This window comes from Lepidochelys kempii, chromosome 7, assembly GCF_965140265.1.
Source record: "Lepidochelys kempii isolate rLepKem1 chromosome 7, rLepKem1.hap2, whole genome shotgun sequence".
Classification (NCBI taxonomy): domain Eukaryota; kingdom Metazoa; phylum Chordata; order Testudines; family Cheloniidae; genus Lepidochelys; species Lepidochelys kempii.
The window spans coordinates 103,287,000-103,305,182 of record NC_133262.1 but is presented as its reverse complement, the minus strand read 5'-3'; the positions used below and the strand labels follow the sequence as shown (position 1 = coordinate 103,305,182).

The 18,183-nt window shown below is 38.8% G+C and overlaps 1 protein-coding gene across 3 annotated transcripts in view; it reads right to left on the bottom strand.

The window, feature by feature from the left end:
• Positions 1–18,183, bottom strand: part of C7H10orf90 (chromosome 7 C10orf90 homolog) — a 232,990-nt gene that overhangs the window by 171,298 nt on the left and 43,509 nt on the right. The window contains exon 1 of one of the 3 annotated variants that reach the window (XM_073354068.1): positions 4,855–4,883. The exons of 1 other annotated variant lie outside the window; for it this stretch is intronic. The gene's annotated coding sequence lies outside the window, so the exon portion shown is untranslated. One more of the 3 variants, XM_073354065.1, reaches the window with a different exon arrangement.

Here is an 18,183-nt window from a genome sequence, read left to right as displayed (position 1 = left end):
CTATATTAAATATAATATAGGATGAACTTTTAGTTGGCATATTGAACTAGAAAGGGCTGCCAGGTCTGGTTATAGACATTTAGCTTGATCTTGCAAGAGCAATTTAATTAAAAATTAATTTGTTTTTTCTTGTCGTAACATTAATCATGACAACTTTATTTAGTATAAAGCTGGATGTGAATATTAAATCCATTTTAGTTTCATTGTAATTTAACAATGAAATAAAACACCAACATTTAAAACTTTTTTGTATTTATGATTGTGCATTAATATAAAATTATACATGACATATTTAAATAAAGAGAAAATGAAACATACAGCCTGTCAAGGTTCCTTCCCCACTCTGAACTCTAGGGTACAGATGTGGGGACCTGCATGAAAGACCCCCTAAGCTCATTCTTACTAGCTTAGGTTAAAAACTTCCCCAAGGTACAAACTTTGCCTTGTCCTTGAACTGTATACTGCCACCACCAAGCGTTTTAAACAAAGAATAGGGAAAGAGCCCACTTGGAGACATCTTCTCCCAAAATATCCCCCCCAATCTCTATACCCCCTTTCCTGGAGAAGGCTTGATAATAATCCTCACCAATTTGTACAGGTGAACACAGACCCAAACCCTTGGATCTTAAGAACAATGAAAAATCAATCAGGTTCTTAAAAGAATAATATTAATTAAAGAAAAGGTAAAAGAATCACCTCTGTAAAATCAGGATGGTAAATACCTCACAAAGTAATCAGATTCAAAACATAGAGAATCCCTCTAGGCAAAACCTTCAGTTAAAAAAGACACAAAAACAGGAATATACATTCCATCCAGCACAGCTTATTTTACCAGCCATTAAACAAAAGGAAATCTAACGCATTTCTGGCTAGATTACTTACTAACTTAACAGGAGTTGGAAGGCTGCATTCCTGATCTATTCCCGGCAAAAGCATCACACAGACAGACGAACCCTTTGTTCCCCCCGCTCCAGATTTGAAAGTATCTTGTCCCCTCTTTGGTCATTTTGGGTCAGGTGCCAGTGAGATTATTTTAGCTTCTTAACCCTTTACAGGTGAAAGGGTTTTGCCTCTGGCCTGGAAGGATTTTATAGCACTGTATACAGAAAGGTGGTTACCCCTCCCTTATTTTTATGACACAGCCATTAGAGCATGCACCCTGATTTGACATCTCCAATGTATATTTTACCATCATAAGACACTATTTAAAGTTATGATTTAACCATTGTCATCTAAGACCCAGTTTATGCTTCCGTGTGTCCATTTTATACTAAGAAAGTTTGATACAAATGCTTCTACAAAAAGCTTTTATACTCTTCATTGACAAGACTCAAATTTTCTGTCATGTCTACTATAGGACACATAGTTGGCCTAAGTGTGCATTATGGAGCAACTGCATTTGCACATATGGGGTTACTCAGACACAAATGAAGGGAGAATTAGCCCACTGTGTTTACGAATGTATTTTTGAAATATGCTGCTGATATCTTGTTTAAATAGTTTTTAAAACATTTGGATATCCACTTAATCCTTAAAAGAAAATAAGATGCAAAGAGGAGTCGGAATAACAAATGACAGAAGGAAGTAATGTGGAGAGGGATAAGCTATTGTATGTTAAGCTATCTTACTTTAAGTTACTCAATTGATAGAAGGAAAGCAGGAGTTAGACAAGATCATATAAATGTGATGCTTGAACCCATTAATCAGTTTAAATAACATGAGGAGCACCAAAGACCCTAAGGCTGAAAGAGTAAAACATCAAACATGTAGCTGGAAATTGGACTACAACAGTGGGTAGTTATGGGGGGGCAGAATCAATGATTCAAGAACATATTGTAGAAATCACATAAGGCACTGGCAGTGGCAGCTTTAGAGACCCAAGAGAGCAATGACCCTAGGGGTAAACATGCTTCACCCCTTCAGAACATATGGTACTTGTTCAACATTCAAGCTGCATTTCCCAACTGATAGGCAGTGAATAACCCCACTTTCCATTGAGGTTTGTGATGCCGGGGGCACCACACCCCACTTTGGAGACACGCAGGTTCAAAGTGTGCTATCCATGCTTACATTGGCATTTTGTGTGATGCAACAGGTTAGATCTCAATCCTTTAGTTGATAGATGATGAGATTACTGCTGAGCCTGCACAGGATCCCACTGAGTTCAGGGTGGCTCCCCGCAGGACCAGCAGTCTGCTCAACACACTCTCAGTTACAGGATTGGGACATTAGTATGCCTCACTCCAGGAAACACATTTAGCTGCTGGGGTAAGTCCTGCACCATGACTAACTTAAACAAGCATCAGAAAGGATTTTTCTATTTGAACACAATAATAAAAGTAGCCTCTGTAGAGATGGATCCAAGTCACACACTTGGCTTCTAGATCCCAAATGCCCAAAATCTAGGGGGGCATTTGGAACCATTATTGTAGTTCAGGCCCATCTCCAATTGTCTGGGGAGTCGCACACTTGCAAACAACCTCTTTTTAAAAAATTTGATTTCATTCACTGCTGGGTTGCATTATACTATTATTAGCTCACAGCTAAGGATGTGCTTATGTCATAATATATTTTACAATGTAATTCATATACTGCATGTAGGTTTTTTTAAACCTCTAAAGACATTTACAGTTGGAGTTTGTGTGTGGGTGGGTAACTGGCTGAGGAAATAAGAATGATTAGACTTCACCTATCTCTTCTCTGAGACAAAACCCAATTCATATGTTTAACAGTTTGAAAATTAGGTTAATATTTTTGGTTTTAATGTTCAGCTCCTGCACGTGTTTCTGCTTTTTTATTTCTACCTCTGAGTGAGCCAGAACTCTGAAGTGTTTGGAATGGGTTGAAATGATGATGAAGATAAAATTATTTTCTATCATTTTTAAAAACAGTGGCACTCATTGCCACATGATATCATCTTGAAGCCAAGAGTTTTCTAAAATCTAGATTATCAAGAGAATTATTTAGATAATCAAGATACCTTGATTAGCTCTATATCAAATTATTAAGAATAATGGGGGATATTTAAAAAGGCACAAAGGGGAGTTAATTTCCTATTATGCCTTTTGCTCTTTATACAAACATAATATTAGGAACCATATTGGCATGCTGGGGTTCAAACAACTTGTGTTTACTGAATATAAACTGGTTGGGTTCACTTCTAGCAATGAGCTAAACACAGAACACAGTGAACACCGCTAGCAGACTCAACTATTTAAAGGGATACTACCCTATTCCTATACAGTATATTCAACTCCCCTTTAGGGTATGTCTACACTACAGCTGCCTGAGCTAGTGTGCTAAAAACAGCAGTGCTGCTCTGGTGGTATGGGCAGTGGTTTGTGCTAGATGATGGAGTATAATCTTGCCTGGCTGGGTACGTACTTAGGTGGCTAGCCTGAGCTGCAGTGGCCACACTGCTATTTTGCTATTTTTAGTGCTCGAACTCAGTTAGCACATGTCTGTCTGTCCATGCTGGGAATCATCATCACAGCTGCAGTGTCAACATACCCTGAATTAATGTAAAGGACAAAAAAGTTACAAATGCCTCACTCTCAAAATTACTTTTACTAACCATACAACATGCTACAAATTAAGCCTGAGAAGTGCTTTACTACCCTATACACTACACTACAGCACCTGACTCCCACTGGCATACAGTTAGGCACCTAACTTCCATTGACATCACTCTCCTTCGAGCCCTTGAAAATCTCCCCCATATCAAAATCACATATCTGAAATACTGCACAGTAGTAAGGCTCCAGTCCCGCAACTTGATCCACACAGACAGATCTGTGCACAGGCAGGGAGCCCCATTGACTTCAATGCAGGCAGAATTGGAGCCTAAATTTGTACTAGGAAAAATAAAAGGGAAGGTAAGCATGAGCTGGTCATTATCATTGGTATGTTTCAAATGCCAAACTGTTTTTTACTGTCCTGGATCCTAAGTGGCTTGTTATTATAGATATTATTGTCCACAGATTTCATTTTTATACAAAATTCATTCTTTATCTACAGCACAGCAATATGACTCCACCACCAAACTAGTGCTAGCTAATGAGGACCATCCAGCAGAGCTCATATATACAGGGCAGAAGAGAGGCCTATGATAGCGGCAGTGAGCACTTCACTCCCAGAGCAATGCTGCACATATGTAAACAGCCCTGACAGAATAATGTTCATAAGAAGATCTGTGATATAAATCATTTCCACTTTTGAAATGTATATTCCACACTCTGGAAGGAATCATAAAAACTCATTATGAAAAATTCACCCACTTAATTACATGCATTCCCAAATTAAGCTACACGCTGTCAGGGAAAATACACACATACTAACATTACAGCTTTGCAGTATTATTGTGAAGAATCCACAATCAAAAAGATCAAGCAGCAATGGGATAAATATTTGCTATCTCTTTTTAAGAAGTGAAATGCAAAAAATTAAAAACAAAAAATAAAATCAAGAAGTGATCTGACTTATAAAACAGAAGCCCTTAAATATGCATGTCTTTAGTACTGACAGTTTTGTCCTATTTCCTTGAAGCTGCATTAGAAAGGTGGAATGTACATATAACTGCAATCAGTATTTCCACTTAACTGTAACATGCTAATGTTTTAATTGGAAAGACTATGATTATACATCTAATTTTCTTCTATAGAATGAGCAAAGTAATTACCTCTGCCTACATCACTTCCGTCATACCCTCTGAGAATGAGCTCTCCATGCGACCTTCAAGTGCCAAAAATGGCCTTTAGCCACAATCCAGTTATTCCACTTCTCTTAACATTTTTAGAGCAGTCTCATTTCTGCATAGTGTCTCTTAAAAGTATATCTTACATAAAATTGACCTACTGTCTTCCTTGTCCTGGAAAAAAAATTAAAGTAAATTATTTTCGTTCAGAAGAAGAGCAGCTCAGGTTATCTAAATAAACTCAAAAAGGAAATACGGTTAATCAGATTAATGCACAAAAGCCAGTCATGCAGCCAAAATGTTCATGAGTTGTTTAATAATTAACTGGATTTTTAAAAGCTGGCTGATGTTTTTAGATCAAGAGCTTGTGCTTATTATGAGGAGTACAGTTTAGTCAGTTAGTTTATTTAGAAGTGTTTTACCAGATGGAAAGCAAACAAGGATACAATCTTTCACTATTTCATTTTATTCTTCTCTCAAAACTAAGTATTCAAATACTTAATGGTCCTATAGTGCTTCACAATTAAATACAGAAATAAAGACTCTGTGCCTCATTCTCCATTGCCTTGTACTTTGTGTAGTCATTTCCACCTGGACAAAGGGAGGGTAAAATGGCTGTAAAATCATTCTGGTTTGGTGACGTCTCATGTTGCACTCACATTGCACTGGTGTAAACAATGACAGCACAAGTGAAGAATCAGGATCAAAGGGTTAAGTTTTGAAACCATAGGGACATCTTACTGATTACCCAGAACAATACTATTACTTCACCCTACCGACCTCCTTACTCCATCACCACAACTTCCCTCCCCAACTAAAAACAAACGAGCCTCATATATTACATTCTCTCTCTCTCTCTCTCTCTGTCACACACACACACACGGACAATGCAGTAGTTTACTATAACTGAAATTAACTTCTTTAGGTTTCAGAGTAGCAGCTGTGTTAGTCTGTATCTGCAAAAAGAAAAGGAGTACTTGTGGCACCTTAGAGACTAACAAATTTATTTGAGCATAAGCTTTTGTGAGCTACAGCTCACTTAATCGGATGCATACAGTGGAAAATATAGTGGGGAGATTTTATATACACAGAGAAAATGAAACAATGGGTGTTACCATACAGACTGTAACAAGAGTGATCAGGAAAGGTGAGCTATTAACTTCTTTAGCTCAAGGATGTACTCTACGGAGATTACCATTGACATTAAGGCAAGCAGCATTTGGACTATGTACTTGTTTAAAAGTTTCAGTGTTACAGGTTAATCTGAAATTCTGATTATAGAATATCTGATTTCCTTTCAATTCCCCATTTTAACTAGGATTTATTTCCTTGAAATCTTTTTAACCTTCTGTGAGCTTCTAGCACTTCAAGAAAATTGCAGTACTCAACCTAACCTCCTGACTGGATTCCAGTGCTCTGAGAGTGAAATTCACCCATATGCAGATGGCCAGCAAGAGGACTGTATACCATTTAAAGTAAGGCTTAAGTGGGATTTAAGAATTTAAGTAGGATTTATGAAGACTTGCAATTAAAGCTGGTCAAAAAAATTCTTTCTAAACTATTTTTGGATGGAAAATTGAGTTTCCAACTAAATGAATTTTTCATGAAGAAGTATCTGCTTTTTGGCAAAAACCAAAAACACTCTGATGCCTTCAGCCAAAATATTTTGATTAGGAAATGCTGCCATGGTGCCTCATGGGAGTTGTGGTTTAGTTGCCTCATGTCCTCTATGAGCTGAAGTCCCTGGCTAGATCACGCTCTCCTTCAAATCTCTTCTTAAAATTCTATTCTTCCACAAAGACTACCAATGCTAGTCCTTCATTTCAAGATGATTTACTCATTTATATATTTATGCAAATATGTATAAAAATTAATAGAGTAACTAGAGAAAAAAATCTGTGATGCAACTTTTATTTGTCCATGGGGAAATGTGCTTCTTAAACACCCAGTTTTTTTCTCTCACCTTTCTGTGTCCGTTTGCCTTTCATTGTGTTTTCAGTTTAACTTTAGCTGTTGGGTCAGGGATTTGGGTCTTGATTATTCCATCGCCTGTATCTCTCCCTGTGGGATACTTCAGTAACTGAGATCAGCTGAGGTGCCTGAATTAACAGCCCCCTGATTTAATTACCAGGGACTGGAGGCAGGTGGTTTTCAGTGAAAAGTCTTGGAATGTAGAATTTATTTCTCTCATTAGCTACCAGACGCTGAACTTGATTCACTTTCAGGTCATATTCCAAGACCCATATGTTGTCCTGGGCTTTTGCAGGCTGGGCAACAAGTAGATAACCAGGGTGGTGAGAAAGAGTGAGGTTTTCATTAGAAGAAGAGTTCAAGCCAAGACTGGGTGTTTCTGAAAATCCACCTTTAAGTTTTAAATTATGGAGACCTAACAGGGTGTTGGTTTCTGGGAAACTGGATCCTTTTTGTTATCTGTATTTTTATAAAGATTTTACATGTTTTCTGAGCATTGGATGAGGACATTTTCAGAAGCTGAGATAAATGAACAAGCATTTGCCAATTTAGCAGCATGCACACCTGTGGTGCTATTTAAAAAATTAAAAATAAATGATGAGAAAAACAACATTCCATGCTCTGATGGCATGGGCCTCATGCTAACAGAAAGCAGATTCATTATAATGGAGTTTTACCCACTTATGCCATTAGCAAAGTTGGCCCAAATCTCTACCCAGAGCTTTATCCATCTTCCCAATTATATTTTTAATATATGAAAACAAAAATACACTTTGAATTAAGAACCATACAAATGAAAATAAGAGCCATGTTGATCTAGATTATTATGAACATTTTAAAAACTGAACAGCTAGAAGGAGGTCTTATTTTTTTTAAATTAAGAATGTTCTTGGTGGAATAATTCATTCATAAAACACCTTAAAGGAAGCAAAGAAACTAAAGAAAATGTTTCGCTAACTGTTGAATGAGATTTCAAAAGCTTAATTCAGAGTGAATTGTACTTATGATCAGTGTGACTCATTAAACCTTTGACAGGGAAGGTTTCCATCTTCTGTAAAAAATATTGTTGGAGATGAAAAGAGAGTGTTGAATGTTCATACACAAAGACACTATTCAAAAAGTATCTGAGCACTGAGCCTTATCCTTAGAAGTGCAACTGATGTGGGACATCAGAATGCTGACATCTGCAAAAAGGAATGGATTCACAGCCACTCTGATATATTTAGGACAGCTGCTATGTGTAGGGAAATTCACATGCTCTTGTGGATAGGGCACTGGACTGAGTCAGGAGACCTGAAGTGAAATACTGGTCCCATTGAAGTCAATGGCAATGCTTCCACTGACTTCGGTGGGGCCAGGATTTCACGCCTAGTTTTTATTTCTGGCTTTCCAACTGACCTGCCATCCTTCATCTGCTGCCCTTGATCTTGGAGTAATCACTTCACTTCTCCGTGTCTTAGATTTCCGTCTGTAAAATGAGTCTAATGATACTTTGTAAAGTGCTTTGAAATGTATGGATGAAAGTTATTATAGAAGATTACCATATCTTATAGAGTTCCTTATTGAGATTCTAATTTCTAAAAGGAAATACCTCCAAATTTCAACACTGGTTTACGGAATAAGAAGTTGGAGTTGAATTATTCCAGTCATAACAGCCTTGCTTATCTCAGGTCCTTTTTAAACAGGTTTGGCAGAATTCAATTTTAATTTTTTTTATAGTTTTGACAGATAAAAAAGTATTTTAAAATAAACATTAATATTGATTTAAGTTTTCACAGTCCTGGGAAATTATGGAGTAGGGTGGTGTTTCAGGCAATTATTTAATGATAGTGGACTGAGATTCAGGAAGTTAAAACCTTAACTGTTAAAACATTAATACTCTGCATCTCATGTCCAAATATACAAAGTATCCTTAAATCAAGCTCTAAAGTTCTCAAGCAGCATTTTTCGTACTTTATCTGTCTGTAAACTTCTATTATCATCAATGGAAATATTTTTTCATTGGTTTTTGTGTGGGTATGGTGAAATAGATGTTTACTGACAATAAAAATCTAATCCTTCCAAGCCTCTTTTTAAATTTTTTGCTATTTTTCCTTTATTTAACCATCTAAAATTTTATAAATCTCAATAACTGTGTTTAATCAAGATAGTAGACTTGATTTAATAAAGTAACATTATATTTATATATAGGGCCAATACTTTACAATGGCAAAAGAAATAAAGCTTGTGAGAAGAAAGATTATTTTATTACTCTAAAGAGGAAGTGATTTGTAGGATTTGATAGAGATGGCCCAAACTGGAACCTCACCCAAACTCAATCATACTTTGGAGGAATTTGAATCTAAATCTGGTCAGAATTTTGCAGCTTACCTACATATCTATTTGAGGAAATATTTTCTTACAGATCAATCAGAGGAGGTGGAAGAATGTCAATACTTGTAGAGACAATGACCATTTGCAAAATTATGAACTGAATCTGGATTTTAATCACTTAAAAGTTCAGGAATATTCAGGTCAAGGACTGTAGTTTGGATCCAACCTTGATTTTCAGCTCACCTGATAATGCTGGTTGCAGTCAATGACAAGTATCCCAGTTTGAATCTTGGCTCCAGTCAGCTAATGGGGACTACACCAACTGATTAACTAGTCTCTAGTGTTGGAGACCATTTGACTCAATTTTAGCCTAACTGGAGCTGGCAAAAGTTAAACTATCACGTCATAAAGCTATTTTCTGAAAGTCTTCCCAAAACTTGGATGGAGGCTGAAAACCAGACAAACACTGTGCTATTAAGTCATTCCAGGACTTCTTGGGTGATAGGACAAAGTCTGCCAATCCATGACAATGTGTGATATCAGTGTGACTGTGACTTTTTCATCTGTTGTGGCTGTAATGTTTGATATTGACTGTTTGTTGAAAGAAGGAAGAAAATAAATTGCTGTCAAAACTAGTGTGGAATGTGTTATTCTGAAATGCACAGAGTGAAGTGTGATTTGAAAGTGTCAGGGGTGATATGAAATGATAGAATGAATGTGTGTTCTTTCAAGAGAGTGTGCCATGGGGACAGAGAGGAAAATTATGAATCTGCTGCTTCAAGAATTTTCTTGAATACCACTTTGCATTTACAAAAGAATCCATGTGGAGGGGGGCAAAGGCAAGTGGAATTTTTGTCCTGGCAGTACTTTTTCTTTTAGTTTAAACAAGGAGAGAACGGTGCAATGTGTATCCTGCAGAAATTATATAAGTATTTTTCATAATGAAAAAGATGCCTTCAAAAGCTCAAAATTGAATCTCACACATAATTGCATGCTCACTGAACCTCATACTTATGTACTGTTGACACACATCTGCATAAGAATTCAATTTCTTACTCACATGTGGGAGATCCACAGCAACAATGTACTCAACTTACATACATACAAATGTAAAAACCTCTGTGAAACTGCAAACAAAACCATTGCCAAATGATCTGTAGCATTACTCAGGTTCCTCACCTTCTCTCAAGGGTGTCATGGCAGCTTCTCATGCCAGCTGCGAAATCCATTGCAGCTGTCCTGTTTTAATTTCATTTACAGTACATTGTGCATATGAGGAAGAGTTGAAAATATAAACTATGTGTGAAAAGCTATGGACTCTACAATAAATGATGGGAATGGCAGCTAATTGAACTGTGATTTTTAAAGTACTGTAATGGGAGTTTCTGAAACATTGGAATATTCATCTCCGGAAAAAAAAGAAAAGGCTTTAGCTAAATAAATTAGACCTAGAAACAGATTTGGGGCTAGTGGTGTTCAAGAATTCAGTGGGTCATACAGGCATACATGCTGATCCACTGAGTCACTTCCTCTCTTCGTGTGCCTCGTTGCCAAGAAGGCTAACAGCATATTGGGCTGCATTAGTAGAAGCATTGCCAGAAGATTGAGGGGAGTGATTATTCCCCTCTATTCAGCACTGGTAAGGCCACATCTGGAGTATTGCATCCAGTTTTGGGCCCCCCACTATAGAAAAGATGTGGACAAATTGGAGAGAGTCCAACGGAGGGCAACAAAAATGATTAGGGGGCTGTGGCACATGATGTACAAGGAGCGGCTGAGGGAAATGGGCTTATTTAGTCTGCAGACGAGAAGAGTGGGGGGGATTTGATAGCAGCCTTCAACTACCTGAAGCGGGGGTTCCAAAGAAGATGGAGCTCATCTGTTCTCAGTGGTGGCAGATGACAGAACAAGGAGCAATGGTCTCAAGTTGCAGTGGGGGAGGTTTAGGTTGGATATTAGGAAAAACTATTTCACTAGGAGGGAGGTGAAGCACTGGAATGGGTTCCCTAGGGAGGTGGTGGAATGTCCATCCTTAGAGATTTTTAAGGCCCGGCTTGACAATGCCCTGGCTGGGATGATTTAGTTGGGGTTGGTCCTGCTTTGGGCAGGAGGTTGGACTAGATGACCTCCTGAGGTCTCTTCCAATCCTAATCTTCTATGATTCTATGTCTCACCTTAAACCTATCCTGTTCAGTTTAGCCTATGTCCGATACTAAATTTCCCTCATATTTCCCTTCCTCCAGCAATACCTACTTCTATTCTCCTGTCTCTGTAGCTTGCCTCCAGAAATAATTGCATCTCTATAGTTTTAAGGCTAGGTTGCACCTTATTCTAATGTAGCTGCACAAGGAACTTACCCCATTTTTAACTGTGAGCAAGGCCAAATTACAGTCCTTGGGTTCCCTGGTGTTCAAGGACTGCATGAAGCTCGTGCCGCTAGTCACCTCAGGGGATGCAGTGGGGCAAAGAAGGAGGAAGGGCTATGACACACCCTGATCAGGAGAACATATTGCACTTTCTTATGGTTGGCACAGCTGCTGTGTTTCTCCACCTACATGCCAGACACAATGCCCCCTGGAGCACTTGCTGGGGCAATCCTTTTCTGCACCACAGCCAACATGCAGAAGTGCCTGTGAGGCACAATCCATCTCTTAAAAGTAAACTCTCTCTCTCCCTTCTTTATATAACTATTCCACATCTCTTTCTGCTTGTACAAGTTACTTTATCCTGGTCTGAAAGATACCCAGCCTGATTCTGTAAAACATTTCTAAATACTTTAGGTGAAGGACATTATATAAAAATAAATTGTGTTGTTATATTATTATATTCTGACTCTTTTCTTTTCAAAGAAAGAAAGCTCAGTTAAAAAGACAGAGTCCCCATCTTCAGACTTGAAAAGAAGAATAATTTTTAAAGTAAGGTAAATGAATACTAGGGCCTTACAACTTGACCATGTCCTTTTAAACCTCAGATAGTCTTGCAGTGAAGTATTTTAAATGTCAAAAGGGTAGAATGTTTGGCAAAGACTTGACACTCCATGTACAAGAGACCCCTAATCAGAGGCTATTCTTAAACTCCATAATAGAATACAACAAATAGCACTTTATGAAACTGCTCATGTTTGCTGTCCTTTTAAAAAAAAATTATCTGCTGCATTTTAAGCCCAGGTGAACAAGATCTGGGTTTTACCTGAGCTGTACAATTAACACTTGTTCAGTGGTCATCTTCTATATTATTTAAATCTCCTGAACTTATTATACCACTGCTTTGCCTTCACTGATTGCTAGTGCAGGTAAGCAAAGCTTCTCTATAAGTTAACTAGCCTCCAGTCTTGATTATTATTAGATAATCAGTAACTTAGCACTAATTATACCCAATGGGTAAAGCATTGCCTGCGTTATTCTAATATTTATCCCCATTTCACAAGGCATTCTTAAGACAGCAATTGAGTATACCATGGAAAAACATGCACTCCTCTGTATGCTCATCCATCATGGATGAATGAATGCGCCTTAGGCCTACCTCTTTTTCCTTTGAGGTACAATACTCCAGCAAAGCATGTAAGAATCCTGTAAAATTAAGTGACTAATGGTTCTGAATTTTATTCAGCAGGCTTTTGCCTTCATGACAGAGCATATAAGTGTCTTGACACAAGTCACTGCTCAGGAACAGTATTAAAAACATACTCTATGGTGCCAATTGCCCATCAGCTTTTGTTCATTAAGATGTTAGTGCCCTCTGGTGGTAGATATTTTTCTGCATTTAGATCATTTTAAGATCAGCTGTTTTACCCCAAGAAGGGTTTATTGCTACAAATTCTTGTAATTTATCAAAAAAGCTGTTTACACAAAGTTCTTGCCATGCACTTATAAGAGCATTTTCTATTACAAATGAAAATAATGCAACCACCAGAAAAAAAAAGAAAAATCACAGATCAGATCTGAGAGTCTGAATACTAACATATAACAACTTAATAGTAGAAAAAAACAGGTTTTTAGTGTCCCTATTTTCTTTTCTTCCTCTCAGATCTGGAAAAATATTATGGTGTTTTACTGCAAATGTAGGTGAGATTCAACTAGGAAAAAATTTGTATTGATATGTTATGTTTCTCCAGTTAGAGACATTACATGACAGAAAATACTTTTTTAGAAAACAAATTTGTGGATCTGATTTACCAAAATATTTTGTACCATTTGCTTTAAAAATAAATACATAAATGAAAGAAATGTGTACCCAGAGATGTTCTGCAACTTTTCTGCTTCTGATTTTTTACTGTAGATCAGCTGTGTCTTCTAAAATGTAAGGGGTCTAAACTTATATGTAGCCTGCTTTAATGAGTGGTTTAGACTTTTGAAAAAGCAAAAGCTCTAGAATGTTCTCCCACTGCAGAAATTTCAGGAGTGTTGGCTGACTAAACATTTGACAAACAACTAAGGTCTTCCTCTCCTAATCCTTTAAAGTGAGAAGAAATCTTCACAGTAAAGGAAGACATTGCTCACAATGTGATACTTGGAAACATCTGCCATCTCCTGAGGGCTTGAGAAGAAATAGAAAAGAAGCTTATGAAATACAAAATCACCATGGAATACATATTAATGAATACAGCTTGTTTTGCAGTAGAGTCCACTGTGTTGCTTCACAGATACACTGCTGCTTGCTCCTCTTCTTTGTACTCAGAAAGCGAAGAAAAGCCAAGAAAACATGGAGTAGCACAATTGCTTGTCTTTTACAAGAGTAAGGTCAGTAGCCTGGGAACCTCTGAAAAAATATTGAGTTTATTGCATGGAGTTTGTATAGCACATGGCAGCCTGTGACCGCTATATAAACATCACTATGTAAATATCACAATGCAAAATACTAAAGAGAGCAAAGATAGGAAGACCCTGGTTGTTTTCAAATACTTAGACTATATCTGTCCCCTAGCAACTTTCACATCTGAAGCTTTCCAGTGGGAGTGCACAGTGTTTCTCAAGCTGGAGGCTCATTTTCTCATATTGCGTGGCATCTTTGGGAGAGTTCCTACCTCTCTCAAAGGAGACTCAAAGAAGCTCAGGAGAAATGAAAAAGCTAATACATTTTCTTCTTGTTTTATCTTTTTTCTTGAAAGAATCCACAGAAATGGAGCGGTATGTCCTAGACAAAACATCCAGGATTCTGCTTTTCCTAGGCCAAATTCTTCCCCAGGAGATGTCTGTGCAACCCTAGTTAAAGCTGTATAAATGCAAAGGAGGTAGAAACTGGCCTTTGAGCCATAAGTGAAAATGAGTGATAAAAATCAGCAGGCTATCCCAATTTATTTGTTCAAATGATGACTAAATTTAGGAACAGATTTTAGGTCCAGCTGTACTTGGTGAAACTCAGAATAGAGAAGATGCAAAAGGTGGGATACAGCTCACTTTTACACTCCCCCAAACTTGAGCCTGTGTTGCTGCTTGTCTAGACCCCAGACATAAATCAGAACAGCCTTATGGTGGCTGTCAAAATCTCGGTCACAGGATGAGCTGGCCATTTTAAGAGGGCCCTGGGCCCAACTGCATCTGTAACAGACCTGGCAAGCCTTCCCCCAGGTGGAGGAGATGCTGAATAGTCTGGTGACTAAATCAGGTAATAGGCTGAGGCGCACCTGTGCTCATAAAAAGTCATGAAGAGCTTAAATGAGTGGAAGAACTCAGCTAGCTTTTCACAGAAACCCCTGGGTTAGGGGAGAGGATTGGGGGTGGGCTCAAGAACAGCTGTAAGAGTCAGTGCTCTATTAAAGAGTGGGAGAAACTGAGTCGAGCCCTTATAATATGTGTGTTTGTTCAGACTCTAATGCCCTAGAAGGTTAGGACTTGTACATAACTCTGCTGGAGGACTAAGTCACTTCAGCAACTGAAAGCTGGTAATTGAATGTGCTGAAAGCTGAGAGAGTTGGTGGTGAAGATTCAGGAAAGAAATTGAGGTAGGGTGGCTCTGGTAGCATGCCATACCACACGGGGATGTGTTCATAGCAGCCTGCTACATGCTCTAATGGCTGATCAGTGGATTAGGAATCCACCCATACCCCCTTCACACTGGCTAAACCACCTACACTAGTAGCAAGGAAGGTGGTGATGTAGGTGCTGCTATGCTGGCTGAATGCCGTCAGCAGCTTCCCCTGTACTGGGGTAACACTCCTGCAGCTGGTTATGCCAGCTCCACAGCCAGGTTTTGTCAGTGGGTGGTGCAGAGTGATTGCATGGCACTTTGGGATCCAGCCCACTATTTCCTTCTATGCTAGCCCCTCTTCTCCAAAAGTGAAAAGCATTCTGGGAAGAAGATATTCCCATCAACCAGTTTTCAGTTTACAGATTAAGTTTTTGTGATTGAGGCACTAGAGTGTGTCCCAGGAGACCGATGTTAAATTCTTAGCACTCAGACTTCCTGTGCGACTTGGGGCAAGTCACTTTAGACCAGGATTTTCAGAAATAGCTAAAGATATGTGGGTGCTCAAATTGAAATACCATAAAATAACTTGATTTGCAGAGGGTGCTCACCATCTGCCCTATGAGAATCAGGACCCTTGAAGGTGTTGTAAGGTGAGCACTCAAACAACCCCTCCCGCAAAAAAAATACAAAGCATCCAAAAATGACTGGGCATTTTTGCAAGTCTTTTCCTCTCTTTCTGGCTCAATTCCTCATCTGCAAAATGGGGATGATAGTGTTCGTCTCACATTCCTTGTGATCCAGAAGAGGCTCAGCTTCCTAAACTAGATGAACCGAATCCCAAATCAAAACTTTATCAGCACTGCAATGACTGGGGTAAGAGAGAGGTTGGCAAAGGAAAATCCCTCCTGCTTCACATTCTCCAGGGCCAGACTCAAGAAACACTTGGCTGTCAGCCAGTGCTTGGCATCTGTACTCCAGCTGAGACCCTGCTATATGTGTTTGGCCCTGCATAGTCTAGTTCAAACAGGAATTAATTCAGGGAAGCGTTATTGCCTGTGTTATATAGGAGGACAGACTAAATTATCACAATGGTCCCTTCTGCCTTTATAATTATGACTTAAAAATTTCTCATTCAAATAAACTGCAGAACACACTTAGTTTCATTCAATTAGGGGCAAATCCTATCACTGCTTGCAAGTCACAGAATGCCCCAAGTAGTAAAACCAGATCCCCTCTGTGTGAGGTGTATTAACTTGGATGCCATGCCCTGGCAAACTCATCACTGCTCTCTACGCTGTTGTATACAGAGTTAGCGCAGAGACACTTTTGCTGGTGGCTCTCCTGTGCATCACCACTGTAAGGCTTAAGTGGTGAGGAGACCCTCGCACTGGCCTGTGCACCATGGGAGAATCCTAAAAGAATTTTGGCTCCTGAATCTAACATCAAAGTTGCCCTGCATCATTTTTTCCTCTATAAACTACTAACTATTTATTTTAGAATGAACAGCAATAAAGAGCTTACTCACATCAAAATTAGCAAAAATTCATTTTGGAAAATTATCCCCATATGCCAATGCACTATGGGTTTACTTGGAGAATACAAATTCCCTTATTTCACATCTCATCAATAATTGACAAGTGTTCTATTTCCCTGGTAAAGACTGGGAAAGCATGAAATCCACCAGCTTCTTTAAAAAAAAAAATCCCAAGGGGGAGTCCAAATTATTTTTTCTGTGACTTTAGTGTGAAAACTCTGCAGTAAAATTCAAAAAACACTCTTCTAGATCCTTTCGCTTGGCTTAAGTACCTAGCTGACTGATGGGAGATGTGATTTTCATGTTTTAAAATGGCTGCTGAAGACTCAGTTATAGGATAATTGAAACAGAATGTTAAACTAATAGATTCTTTCCAAAAGCAATGGCTGCACAAAGAGAAACTATCATGTAATAATCATAAATTATCAGACAAATAAATATAATTTACTCATTGCTGTACTAATTATGTAGTATTCCCTCCCTATCACCACCAGTTTTTAGCTATCTTTTCTTTGGTTTCCTGGATCCAGACTAATCAACAGAACCCTCTCAATAAATTGGCACCTCCTGCCCTGAAGCAAAAGGGCAAGTGACTCATGCAAATCCTAGCTGATTCTGGATGTAAGCTCTCTTATGCTTCACTGAAGACTAAAAAATTATTCCTTTAAAAAAGTGTCCTGGGACACGGCAGTTTAAAACAAAATCATTTTTCATTTTCAGACAAACCAGTCCTCACAACATATTGCACACAAACATGGGACCAGCGTGCAAACCTTTGGATGTTGTTATACCCACGTTAAAGCTGTGATGGAGTCACTTTCAAATTCTTCTGCTGTATTTTTTTCCAAGGTCAATGAATGAATCCTTTACTTAAATCCTATTTCTGTATGAATATCTCATAGTGGGTGATTGGGAAGAAAGTTTCAACAAGTTGTGCGTTTGCACAAGCGAATAGCTAAAAGTGCACACCGAGTAAAACTCTAAAGCTAATCACAGGCTATATCTACACTACATGGGTGTAGGTGGGTAGGGTACATGTAGCTACACAAGCCGGGAAACACAGGCTGCATCTACGCATGTCAGTGACAGGCTCTGGCATGGGGGGGAGGCAGCAGGAAAAGGCTTCGGCTGCTCCCTTCTGCCTAAGTCTTTCCCTGAGGGAGGAAAGGGCTCCAGCAGTGGGGAGCTGGGAGAGATTTTTCCCCTGCCAGAGTCTTTCCCTACGGGGAGCTGTGTGAGGTGGAGAAGGGATCCAGCAGCATAAATGGGGAGGCACAGCTTGGGCTAGTAGAAAGCCATGTAGGGTGTGTATTGGCATATAAACCTACACTCTCCAGGTATGTCTTCACTCTAGTCTCTATTTATACCTATGCTATGGAGGACTACCTGTGTATGCACTCCACACCACCAAAAGAAGCATGTGATGTAGACATATACATAGTGGTAAGTGATATTAGTTCCTTCTTTCTGTATTCTGTAGCAGCAATATCACCCACAAAATCATTGAAACGTTTTTCAGCTGAAGCTGGAAACCACAAGTTAAAGGAAAGTGGTCACTGGTTGTGGGTTGGGTTTTGATTTTAAAGAATCTTAAGTTGAGTAACCTTTCTGATTGGACCAAGTCAGTGGCTTTCTGCTCTCTTTTGATGTGGGAAGCCATTAGTTACCACATCCCACTGAAAATCTTATGGGGCCTGATTCAATCATCTGCGATTTCAGTGAGGTTCCACGGGTATTACAGAGGGCAAAGGGTGTCACAGAGGGT